At 37.0% G+C, this 13519-nt stretch overlaps 1 protein-coding gene across 1 annotated transcript in view; it reads right to left on the minus strand.

Annotated features, from left to right (window-relative positions):
* LOC123569852 (leukemia-associated protein 7) overlaps positions 1 to 13519 on the minus strand; it is an 80923-nt gene that overhangs the window by 35875 nt on the left and 31529 nt on the right. Inside the window, exon 3 of the mRNA XM_074022056.1 lies at positions 7038 to 7143. The gene's annotated coding sequence lies outside the window, so the exon portion shown is untranslated. The remainder of the gene's footprint in view (positions 1 to 7037; positions 7144 to 13519) is intronic.

Genomic DNA, 13519 nt, shown 5'->3' on the forward strand with positions numbered 1-13519 from the left:
TCAACTCAGCTATTCTGGTCTGCTTGCTTTGGAGAGTCCAGACTAGATGAGGAAGGGTCCTCCACCATGCAGCATAGCCGTGCTACCAAAAAGCAGCCAGACTACTTCTTTAAGTGGGTCCCTGATCTCATTCCTCCTGACCGGGTGAGACCTCCCAACAGGAGTCTCCAGCCACCTCCTATAGGTACAGCTCAGGCTGGCAACAAATCAGTACCCCCCTGGGACAGAGGTTCCAGAGGAAGGAACAGGCTGCCATCTTTGCTGTTTTGCAGCCTTCACTAGTGATATCAAGGCAACTAGGGTCTGGAGCAGACTCCCAGCAAACCACAGCAGCCCTACAGAAGAGTGGCCTGACTGCTTAAAGAAAAACAAACAGAAAACAACAAACACATCAACAAAAAAGACCTCACAAAAACCCCGTTCAAAGGTCAACCTCAAAGATCAAAGGTAGGTGAGCCCACAGAGGTGAGAAAGAATCATCACAAAAATGCTGAAAACTCAAAAAGCCAGAGTGTCTTATCTACTCCAAATGACCACAACACCCCTCCAGCAGGGCACAGAACTGGGCTGAGGCTGAGATACCTGAATTGACAGAAGTAGGTTTCAGAAGATGGATAATACAGAACTTCACTGAACTGAAGGAACATGTTGTAACCCAATGCAAAGAAGCTAAGAATCATGATAAGACAATACAGGAGCTGATAGCCAGAATAGCCAGTTTACAGAGGAACATAATTGACCTGATAGAGCAGAAAAATACAACATGAGAACTTCACAATGCAATCACAAGCATCAATACCAGAATAGACCAAGCAGAGGAAAGAATCTCAGAGCTTAAGACTATCTTTCTGAAATAAGACAGGCAAATGAGAATTTAAAAAAAGAACAAAAAGAAAAAGAAATGAACAAAACCTCCAAGAAATATGGAATTGTGTAAAGACACTGAACCTACAACTGATTGGGGTACCTGAAAGAGACAGGGAAAATAGAACCAAGTTAGAAAACACACTTCAAGTTATCACCCAGGAGAAGTTTCCCAACCTAGCAAGACAGGCCAACATTCAAATTCAGGAACTGCAGAAAACCCTAGTAAGATACTCCACAAGAAGATCAATTCCAAGACACATAATCATTGGATTCTCCAAGGTTGAAATGAAGGAAAAAATGTTAAGAGCAGCCAGAGAGAAAGGTGAGGTCATCTACAAAGGGAAACCCATCAGACTAACAGCAAACCTCTCAGCAGAAACCCTACAAGCCAGAAGAGATTGGGGGCCAATATTCAACATTCTTAAAGAAAAGAATTGCCAACCCAGAATTTCATATCCAGCCAAGCTAAGCTTCATAAGCAAAGAAGAAATAATATCCTTTTCAGACAAACAAATTCTGAGGGAATTTGTAACCACCAGACCTTCCTTGCAAGATTTCATGAAGTAAGCACTAAACATGGAATGGAAAAACCATTACCAGACACGACAAAAACAAACTGATGTACACAGACCAGTGACACTATCAAGCAACCACATAAACAAGTCTGCAAAATAACCAGCTAGCATCATGATGACAGGATCAAATTCACACATAACAATAGTAACCTTAAATGTAAATGGGCTAAATGCCGCAATTAAAAGACACAGAATGGTAAGCTGGATAACGAGCCAAGACCCATCAGTTTGCTGTCTTCAAGAGACTTATCTCACATGCAAAGACACATATAGGCTCAAAATAAATGGATGGAGGAAAATTTACAAAGCAAATGGAAAACAGAGAAAAGCAGGGGTTACAATCCCAGTTTCTAACAAAACCAACTTTAAACCAACAAAGGTTAAAAAAAGAAAGACAAAGAAGGGCATTACATATGGTAAATGGTTAAATTCAACAAGAAGAGCTAACTATCCTAAATATATATCCACCCAATACAGGAGCACCCAGACTCATACAGCAAGTTCTTAGAAACTTACAGAGAGACTTAGACTCCCACACGATAATAGTGGGAGACTTTAACACCCCACTGACAATATTAGATCGTTAGTTAACAAAGATATTCAGGACCTGAATTCAATTCTGGATCAAGAGAACCTGATAGATATCTACAGAACTCTCCACCCAAAAACAACAGAATATACATTCTTATCATTGCCACACAGTACTTACTCTAAAATTGATCACATTAGCAAAACTAAAACACTTCTCAGCAAATACAAAAGACCTGAAATCATGGCAGTCTCTCAGGCCACAGTGCAATCAAATTAGAACTCAAGATTAAGAAATTCACTCAAAACCACACAACTACATGGAAATTGAACAACCTGCTCCTGAATGACTCTTGAGTAAATAATGAAATTAAGGCAGAAATCAAGCTTTTTGAAAATAATGAGAACAAAGAGACCACATACCAGAGTTTCTGGGATGCAGGTAAAGCAGTGTTAAGAGGGAAATTTATATCACTTAATGCCCACATCAAAAAGCTATAAAGATCTCAAGTTAACAACCTAACATCACAGCTAAAAGAACTACAAAACCAAGAGCATATATTCATATTTCATATGAAATAAAAAAAGAGCCTGAATAGCCAAGACAATCCTAAGCAAAAAGAACAAAGCTAGAGGCACCATGCTACCCGACCTCAAACTCTACTACAAGGCTACAGTAACCAAAACAACATGGTACTGGTACAAGAGCAGACACATAGACCAATGGAACAGAATTGAGAACTCAGAAACAAGACCACACACCTACAACCATCTGATCTTCAACAACCTGACAAAAACAAGCAATGAGGAAAGGATTCCCTATTTAATAAATGGTGCTGGGAGAACTGGCTAACTATATGCAGAAATTGACATTGGACCCCTTCCTTGATACCATACACAAAAATTAACTCAAGATGGATTAAAGACTTAAATGTAAAACCCAGAACCATAAAAACTAAAAGAAAATCCAGGGAATACCATTCAGGACATAGACACAGGCAAAGATTTCGTGACAAAAATGCCAAAAGCAATCACAACAAAAGCAAAATTGACAAATGGGATCATTTAAATGGGATCTAATTAAACTAAAGAGCTTCTGCACAGCAATGGAAACTATCATCAGAGTGAACAGGCAACCTACAGAATGGAAGAAAATTTTTCCAATCTATCTATCTGACAAAGGTCTAATATCCAGAGTCTACCAGGAACTTAAACAAATTTACAAGAAGAAAACAACCCCATTAAAAAGTGGGCAAAGGACATGAACAGACACTTCTCAAAAGAAGACATACATGCAGTCATCAAGCATATAAAAAAAGCTCAACATCACTGATCATTAGAGAAATGCAAATCAAAACCACAATGAGATACCATCTCACACCTGTTAAAATGGCAATTACTAAAAAGTCAAAAAACAACCAATGCTGGTGAGGTTGCAGAGAAAAAGGAATCCTTTTACACTGTTGGTGGGAATGTAAATTAGTTCAACCACTGTGGAAGACAGTGTGGTGATTTCTCAAAGACCTAGAGGCAGAAATATCATTTGACCTAGCAATCCCATTACTGGGTATATACCCAAAGGAATATAAATCTTCCTATTATAAAGATATATGCATGTGTATGTTCACTGCAGCACTATTCACAATAACAAAGTCATGGAATCAACATAAATGGCCATCAATGATAGACTGGGTAAAGAAAATGTGGTACATATACACCATGGAATACTACGCAGCCATAAAAAGGAATGAGATCATGTCCTTTGGGACATATGGAGTTGAAAGCCATTATCCTCAGTAAACTAATGCAAGAACAGAAAGCTAAACACCACATGTTCTCATTTATAAGTGGGAGCTGAATGATGAGAACCCATGGACACATGGCAGGGAACAACACACATTAGGGCCTGTCGAGGGGTGGCGGGTGGGAGAGCATCAGGAAGAATAGCTAATGCTTAATACCTAGGTGATGGGATGATCCAGCAAACCTCCATAGCACACATTCACCTATGTAACTAACCTGTACATCCTGCACATGTACCCCTGAACTTAAAATAAAAGCTGAAAAAAAAAAGATTTAATTTGAACTCAGGTGATCTGTTTGCATATAATTATACAATGTAAAATGATGGAGGAAAGTTTGTCATTAAAAAATGATGGCATTTGACAATAACATGATTGAACACTTTAAATTGTAATGTTATATGTTGCAACATTATCTTATAAAATAAAAACTACAATAATCTATAAAAAATCTTGAGCTGGTGGTTTTGTGTTTATGTGACACATATGTCTTTAATTTAATACTGTGAAGAAAAAGTAGTTGCTGTATATTAACAATGAACAATCTGAAAGGAAAATTAAGAAAACAATTTTGCTTATACAAGCATCGAAATAAATAACACAATTAGAAATAAACCAAAACAAAAATGTGAAAGACTCATACACTAAAAATTATAAAACATTGCTAAAAGAAACTAAAAAGATATGAATAAATTGAAAGATACCTCATGTTCATGGACTGAAAGGCTTAATATTGTTAATATGTCCATACCACCCAAAGTGATTACAGATTTAATGCAATTTCTATCAAAATTCCAATGGCATTTTTTTTAGAAACAGAAAAATTTATCCTAAAATCCATACGGAATCTCAAGGCACCAGGAATAGCCAAAACAATTTGGAAAAACAACAAAGTTGGAGGATTTCTACTTTCTGATTTCAAAATATGTTACAAAACTACAGTAATCAAAACAGTGTCATATGGGGATAAAGACAGATATACAAACCAATGGAACAGAGGTGAGAACTCAGAAATAAACCCTTACATATATAGTCAAGTGATCTTCAACAAGTATACCAACACCACTTAATGAGAGAAGAGCAGCCTCTTCAACAAATAGTGTTGGGAAAATTGAATGGCCACATGCAAAAGAATAAAGCTGGACCCTTCTCATATACCATACACAAAAGCTAGCTCAAAATGACTTAAAGACCAAACGTAAAACCCAAAACTATAAAACCCCTAGAAGAAAACCCAGGGGAAAAGCTCCATGACATTGGACTTGGCAATGATTTCTTGAATACAACACCAATAACACAGGCAAAAAAAGATAAAATAGACAAATGGGATTATATCAAACTTGAAAAATTCTTGTTCATCAAAGGAAGCAATCAACAGAGTGACAAGGCAACCTACAGAATGGAAGAAAATATTTGCACATCATATATGTGATAAGGGGTTAATATCCAGAATACATAAAAAATTCTACAACTCAACCACAAAAAATCAATGGAACCAACTAAAAAATAGGCAAATTAATTAAATAAGCCTTTCTCCAAAGAGATATACAAATGGTCAACAAGCATATGAAAAGTTGCTCACTGTTACTGCTTATCAGAGAAATGCAAATCAAAACTACAATGAGATACTACCTCACACTCATTAGGATGGTTACTCTAAAAAAAACAATAAACATAAAATATCAAGTGCTGGTGAGGAGGTAGAGAAATTGGAAGCTTTATGCACAATTGCTAGGATTGTAAAATTGTGCAGCTGCTATGGAAACAGTATAGAGGTTCTTCAAAATATTAAAAATAGAACTACCATATGATCCAGCAATTCCACTTCTGGATATATATCCAAATAATTTGAAATCAGTATATTGAAGAGACATTTGTACATCCATGTTCAGAGCAGCATTATTCTCTATAGTTAAGAGCTAGAAGCAACACAAATGTCCATTGACATGAATGGATAAACAAAATGTGGTAAATACATAAAATGGAATATTATTCAGCCTTAAAAAGTAAGAAAGTTCTGTCACATGCTGCAACACAGATGAACCATGAGGACATTATGCTAAGTAAAATAAGCCAGTTAACAAAAAGACAAATACTGTGATTCCGCTTACATGACGTATCTAGAGTGGTCAAATTCATAGAGACAGAAAGCAGAATGGTGGTTACCAGGGGCTGGAGGCAGAAGAAAATGAGGATTTTTTTAATGGGCATAGAGTTTCAGTTTTGCAAGATAAAAAAGTTCTGGAGATCTGTTTCACGACAATGTGAATGTACTTAATGCCACTTAAAAATGGTTAAGATGGGCCGGGCATGGTGGCTTATGCCTGTAATCCCAGCACTTTGGGAGGTTGAGGTGGGCAGATCATTTGAGAGCAGGAGTTCAAGACCAGCCTGGCCAACATGGCAAAACTCCATCTCTGCTAAAAATACAAAAATTAGCCAGGTGAGGTGGCATACGCCTGTAATCCCAGTTACTTGGGAGGCTGAGGCAAGAGAATCACTTGAACCCAGGAGGCGGAGGTTGCAGTGAGCAGAGATGGCACCACTGCACCCCAACCTGGGCAACACAGTGAGACTCCGTCTCAAAAAAAAAAAAAAAAAAGTTAAGATGTTAAATTTTATGTTATGTGTTTTTTCAAAATAATAATAATAATAATAATAAAAACTCCCTTCAAAAAAACAAAAAGTGGAATGGGGAGAAGCAAATTTTTTAATCAAATTATATATCACTCATGACATTCAAAAGAAGATAAGCCGAATACAAATAAATTTTCTTTGGTGCATTAAGAACTACTGTTGAAGAATTAACTTTGACACAATTTCCTTTGTGGGAAAATTTGTGTTTGGCATCATTTTGAGGCAGTTAGATGATGATTTACAAATAATGTCGGAGCACCCCCTATGCACTTCAGGTGCTAATGAAAACAACAGCTGCAGGGCCTTTTAACAGCCCCGGGAACTTTGAAAGCACCACAGGAGTATGGCACAAATCTCAGCTTCAGGGATGTTGATAATGCATGTTGGATCTGTAGGGATATGATATGAGGTGTGTTTAGTTACAAAATTTTAGTTACAGCTTAAAATTTTAGTAGGTCTTTGTGGTTTTAAAGATGTGGTGTGGTTAAGTATTTTGCTTAAGATAGAATGTTGGGCATTATATAGCGTAAAGAGGTAAGTAATCAGAGAAAAGTAATAGTCATTGCTAAAAGAAGAAAAAGACATAGTTGTATGTGGCAAAGAAATGATGTAGAATAGAGAAACTTACTGTACTCTAAGTTGCCCTGTCGGTGAGTATAATAAGGCAAATAGTTAACATGTGTAGAGACCAGCTGTGAGCCATCTCCCTTACTCCTCATTGCACAGAAGCAGCCCTAGGAAACAGAAAGACAAGACAAGAGGATGCATTGAGAAGCAATTGATTTGGGTACAAAAAGCCCATCCTTTTGACAGCAAGGCTATATTTCATATACAAACACAGGCATGGGTATATCTAGGTATGCTGTGTGTACCTGTTGTCAGTACAGTTGTCCCTCTGTATCCTTAGGGGCCTGGTTCCAGAACGTCCGCGTGTGCCAAAATCCAAGCGTACTCACGTTCTGCCCGGGTCCTGCAGAATCCAAGTGCAGGAAAGGCCGTCCCTCTTTATATACTTAGGAATACTGTACTTTTGATCCAGATTTGGTTGAAAAATCCACACATGGCCGGGAGCAGTGGCTCACACTTGTAATCCCAACACTTTGGGAGGCTGAGGAGGGCCGATCATTTGAGGTCAGGAGTTTAAGACCTGCCTGGCCAACATGGTGAAACCCTGTTTCTACTAAAAATTCAAAAATTAGCTGGACATGGTGACAGGCGCCTGTAATCCTCAGGAGGCTGAGGCATGAGAATCACTTGAATATAGGAGGCAGAGGTTGACGTGAGCCAAGATCGCGCCACTGCACTCCAGCCTGAATGACAGAGTGAGACTTCAAAAAAATAAATTAATCAAAAAGAAAAAGAAAAGAAAGAAAAATCCGCACATAAGTGAACCCATGCAGTTCAAACTCATGTTGCTCAAGAGTCAGCTTTACATTATGTAAATGCCAAACTATTAATTGTTTTAAGCCTCAGTCATTTGTTATTTTGTTAAGCTCATTTTCTTTAGCCTCATCTACATAATTAGAGATGAATAAATAATTTAGAGTATATCATACTAAGAAATACACTGAAACCATTAAAAAGAACAATCTAAGTACAGCAGGTCCTCAAATAACGTCATTTTGTTCAACATTGTTTTGTTATCATGTTGATGAGAAAAAAGAAATCAATTCCTGGCTGGGACCACTGACCATGTGGAGTTTGCACATTCTGCCCATGTCTGCATGGGTTTTCTCTGGGTACTCCGGTTTCCTCTCACCTCCCAAAGAGGTGCGCATTAGGTGACTTGGCGTGTCTGAAGTGTCCCAGTCTGGGTGAGTGTGGGTGTATGAGAGTGCATCCTGCAATGAGATAGTGTCCTGTCCAGGGTTGGTTCCTGCCTTGACCCTGTGCTGCCTGGAGAGGCTCCAGCCAGTCTGGACTGTGAAATGGAATAAGCAGGTAAATAATGCAATTAGCTTGCTTTTATTAATCCTTCTTAAATGTATGTATAGCTTATCTTTATTTCAAAATTTAATATTGAAAAGTGTTTTGGTCTTTATTTACAAGTTTGGTGGTTTTTGTGACCAGAAATATGCCATAGAAACTTAACTCTTATTTATATCAATCAGCCTCTGGTAAAATTAGTTTCATTACACATTGGTTTCCTTAAAGTCACAGGCAGTTTCTAAGAATCTATCCACGATGTTAAGTGAGGAATTACCATACTGACATGGAAAAATAGTCTAGGCATAATGTATTTTTTAAAAGTCACAGAACTTGTATACAATGATTCCAATTATATTTTTTAAATTGTACAAGAAGATAGTTATCAATTGCTACCGCTGGTAATAGCAGAGGAGTAAACAGGGTGGGTCACATGAACCCACCCTTCAAACAACATTTATAAAAACTGGGTAAAATAAAATAAAAATATTTTAAGACAGTGAGTCTGTCTTAAAACTGGATCTGACTGAAGCTGCAGGAAAGTTTAAGTACAAAAACCTGTAATTAGAAGGGGTAAAATGAGTTTGTGGCTTTCGGGCCCAAGGGCATGGCCCAATCCCTGTGTCTATGGCTACAGAAAATTGTGGAAGAAAACCACATCTTTATTAGTTACAGGTGCCAGAGATAAGAGTTGAGGGGCGGAAAAGCAGCTGGAAATTTAAAGGGACAATCCTGGCAGGGAAAGCGTAAGTGAAGAAGTGAAACACGAGTTCTGAACATACACTCTGCTCAGATCCCTGACTAACAGCCAAACTCCAAAGGCGTGGAGGAGACCCTAGTGGTCCACCAAATAAGCGTGCAGAAAGAAGTCTGGTCCTGAAAGACAAAATCACATGAGGCCAGATCTATGGCTTCATTGACTCTTCTTTTCTTTTTTCTTTTCTTTTCTTCTCTTTTCTTTTCTTATCCTTTCCTTTCTTTTCTTTCTTTTCCTTTCTTTTCTTTTCCTTTCTTCCTTCCCGCTTCTTTCTTTCTTTCTCTTTCTTTCTTTCTTTCTTTCTTTCTTTCTTTCTTTCTTTCTTTCTTTCTTTCTTTCTTTCTTTCCTTCTTTCTTTCCTCTTTCTTTCTTTCCTCTCTTTCTTTCTTTCTTTCCTCTCTTTCTTTCTTTCTTTCTTTTTTTCTTTTCTTTCTTTTCTTTCTCTCTCCCTCCTTCCTTTCTTCCTTTCTTCCTTCCCTCTATCCCTTCTCCCTCCCTTCCCCTCCCTTCTCCTCCCCTCCCTCTCCTCCCCTCCCCTTCCCTTCCCTTCCCTTCTCTTTTCTCTTATCTTTTCTTTCTCCAAGCACATTCCCAACCATGCCACAACTTGGGCTGCAGGAAGGTGAATCATTACGGCCCTGAAGAATAAAGAACAGAATAAAGAATAAAGAACAGCAGAGCAGCCGGAAACTAGGGGAATACCTAGAAACAAAGAAACCACTGAGAGGGTGAGCCCCATCTATGCCCAAAGACGCGACTGACTAACAAATAATGCAGTGGCAAGGCCGGAGAGCAGAAAAGGAGAACCCTGAGAACTGAGCACAGGCTTAGCAGCGCATGTGAAAGAGGAAAGTTAGCAGCTGGAATTCTCACACACATCAACTGTCTCATAGAATAAAAACCTATCATCCTCAGAAGAACATCGCAAAATCCAGTTACCACAATGTACTAAATACAATGTCCAGTCTCTAAACAAAAAACACTAAACACACATAGAAACAGAAAAGCGTAACCATACTAAGAAAATAAAGACAGTCCATGGAATTTGACTCCAAGCTGGTTCAGATGTTGGAATTAGCAAACAAAGACTACAAACAGCAATTATAAAGATTTAAAGTTCTAAAGGAAACTATGATATCAGTGAATAATAGAATAGGGTATCTCTACATCGAAATGAACACTCTAAAAAACAGAATTTCTAGAAGTAAAAACTACAAAAACTGAAACTTAAATTTAACTGATGGGCTTAATGACAGATTGGAAATTGTAGGGGGGGATGTAGATAAATAGAACCCACCCAAACCAAAACAAGCAGACAAGATGCTGAAGAAAAATGAACAGTATTTCAATGAAATACACTAAAATAGTGGTCTAAAATAAACTATCATCATATCAGTAAATACAGAAAAGGCATTTGACAAAATTTTACATCTATTTCTGATAAAAACAAAAACAAAACAACAAAAACTTGCTGGAAACTAGGAATAGAAAGAAACTTTCTGCAGTGGACAAAGTGCCTTTATGGAAAACTTACAGCTACACCAGACTAATGATAAAGATTGTTTTTTCCCCTAAGATTGGAAACAAGGCAAGGGTGTCCACTATCACTTCTATTCAACGTTATTCTGGAAGATTCTCATCAGTGTAATAAGTCAAGAAAAAGAAATAAAACATATACGGATTGGAAAGAAAGACGTGAAACTATCTTTATTTGCATACAACATGACCATCTATGTAGAAAATCGAATAAGAATCTACAAAAAACAATCACTAGGACTAATAAACAAGTACAGCATGTTCACAGAATAGAAGTCAATACCCAAAATCAAAATTTTTTTACTATATCGGCAACAAACAATAAGAAATTGAAATTGTAAAAGAAGTGCCATTAACAATACATCAAAAAGCAAGAAATAATTAGGGATAAATTTGACAAAAGATGTGCAAGAACTGTGCACTGAAAAATGACAAAACATTGCTGAAAGAAATTAAAGAAGTCCCAAATCAATGGAGAGATATGCTGTGTTCATTGATCAAAGGCATCAAATATAGTCAAGATGTTAATTTTTTCCTAAATGAATAAATGGATTCAACACAACCTTATTCAAAATGTCAGTAGACTTTTCCTGCATAAATTGACAAGCTGGCAATAAGATTCATATGGAAATGCACAGGACCTATAACATCCAAAACAGCTTTGAAGAAGGGCAAAGTTGATATCATGACTTTTTATAAGCCGTAATCAAGGCAAACTCAACCCCTATGTCATTCTGTAGTGAAAAGATCAATATGAAATGTATCATAGCCTTAAAAGTAAACAATCTATAACCACACAGCTTCTGGGAAGATAGGTAAGTATTCTTAGAACTGCAAAAACACTAATCATAATAACAAAAATATTGATGGACTTTATGAAAATTATTATAATTATTATTATTTTGTTATTCAAGAGCCATCATTGTGAAAATGAATAGGCAAGTCACAAACGGGAGAACATATCCACAGTACATATCTGATGAATTACTTATTATATATACAAATTAAGAATTTTTAAATTTCATTTTTTAAAAGGGCAAAATACTTGACAAAAGAAGACATACGAACAGTCAACAAGCACAAGAATGGTAGGTGAATTTCATTTGTCATCTGGAAAATACAAATTAAGACCACAGTGTGATATAATTTTACAGCCACTAGAATGATTTAAAAAAATGAAAAAACAACAAATGTAGAGAGATTATGAGCAGTTGAAAGTCTTACACATTGCTGGTGGGTGTGTAAAAAAATGGTGTAAGCAATTTGGAGAATGTTTGGGAGTTTCTTATAAAATTAAACATATAAAGCCCTTATGACTCAACAATTACATTTCTAGGTACTCCCCAAGAGAAATGCAAACATGTGTTAACAAAGAACTTGCAAAAGAATATTCCTAGCATTCTTATTTACAACAGCCAAAAATTGGAAAAACACCTATCAATCCACGAAGAGAATGATTAAACAAACTATCATATATTCACATAATGGAATATTTCTCAAAACTTATTTTTAACTACTGATAACTGTAAAAATATGCTTGAATCTTGCAATCAGATATTAATTTGATTGCAGCAAATGAACAACAAAAAAAGAGTATTTACTGTAGGTTTCAAAATTTGGGCTCCTATGACCATTATGCTGTTATACTTATGAATATGTTACATTATGTGGCAAAAGGGACTTTGTGTGTGTAATTATGGTTACTCATCAGTTGACCTTAAGATAGGGAGACTATTCAGGATTTTCCTAGTAGAACCAATTAATCACAGGAAATCTTAAAAGCAGAGACCGAAGGGGAAGGCAGAGGAATTCAGAGCTTGAGAAGAACTCAGACTAGCTTGAGGAAAGAGGGGTCCGAGTGGAAAGGATGAGAAGAAAAGGAATTCTGTTGACAATCAGTGCTTGAAAGAGAACCAGATGAGATTCTCAGCTCAGCCAGCAACTTCAATTTGGCCTTGTGAAACCCTGAACAGAGAATTCATCCATGCTCTGCTGGATTTCTGACCTATGGAAATGTAAGATAATAAATGGCTGTTGTTGGTCAGGCGCAGTGGCTCACGCCTGTAATCCCAGCACTTTGGGAGGCCGAGGCGGGTGAATCATGAGGTCAGGAGATCAAGACCATCCTGGTTAACACGGTGAAACCCCGTCTCTACTAAAAATACAAAAAATTAGCCAAGCATGGTGGCGGGCGCCTGTAGTCCTAACTACTTGGGAGGCTGAGGCAGGAGAATGGCATGAACCCGGGAAGTGGAGCTTGCAGTGAGCTGAGATCGCACCACTGCACTCCAGCCTGGGTGACAGAGGGAGACTCCGTCTCAAAAATAAATAAATAAATAAATAAATAAATAAATAAGAAAATAAAATAAATGGCTGTTATTTTAAGCCTAAGTTTGTGTCAACTGGTTATACAGAAGTGGGTAACTAACACACTGTATTTTTCCATTTATTTAAATTACCAGAAGAGATAAAACTCTATGATGATAGAAGTTAGAAAGTAGTTGTCTCCCAAAGAAGAAAACCAACTAAAAGAAGGAAATTTTTGAGATAATAGAAATGCCCTGTATATTGTTTTACATGGTGATTACCTGGTTTTATACAATCGTCGAAACTCATTAAACTTTATATCTTCATTAAAACACACACACACGTATGATGAGACACCACAATATGCCCACGAGAATGGTTAAAATAAAAAAGACTGACAATAAATGTTCACATGGATGAGGAGAAACTCAAACTTTCATGCAGTGCTAGTGAGAGTTTAGAATGATAAAACCAGTGTGGAGAAGTGCTTGGCAATTTTTTATAAAAGTAAATATACATTCCCACCATAACTCAGTAATTCCACTCATAGGAATTTATTTAAGAAAAACAAAAAACTTAGGTCC

Source organism: Macaca fascicularis, chromosome 17 (genome assembly GCF_037993035.2).
Source record: "Macaca fascicularis isolate 582-1 chromosome 17, T2T-MFA8v1.1".
Lineage (NCBI taxonomy): Eukaryota > Metazoa > Chordata > Mammalia > Primates > Cercopithecidae > Macaca > Macaca fascicularis.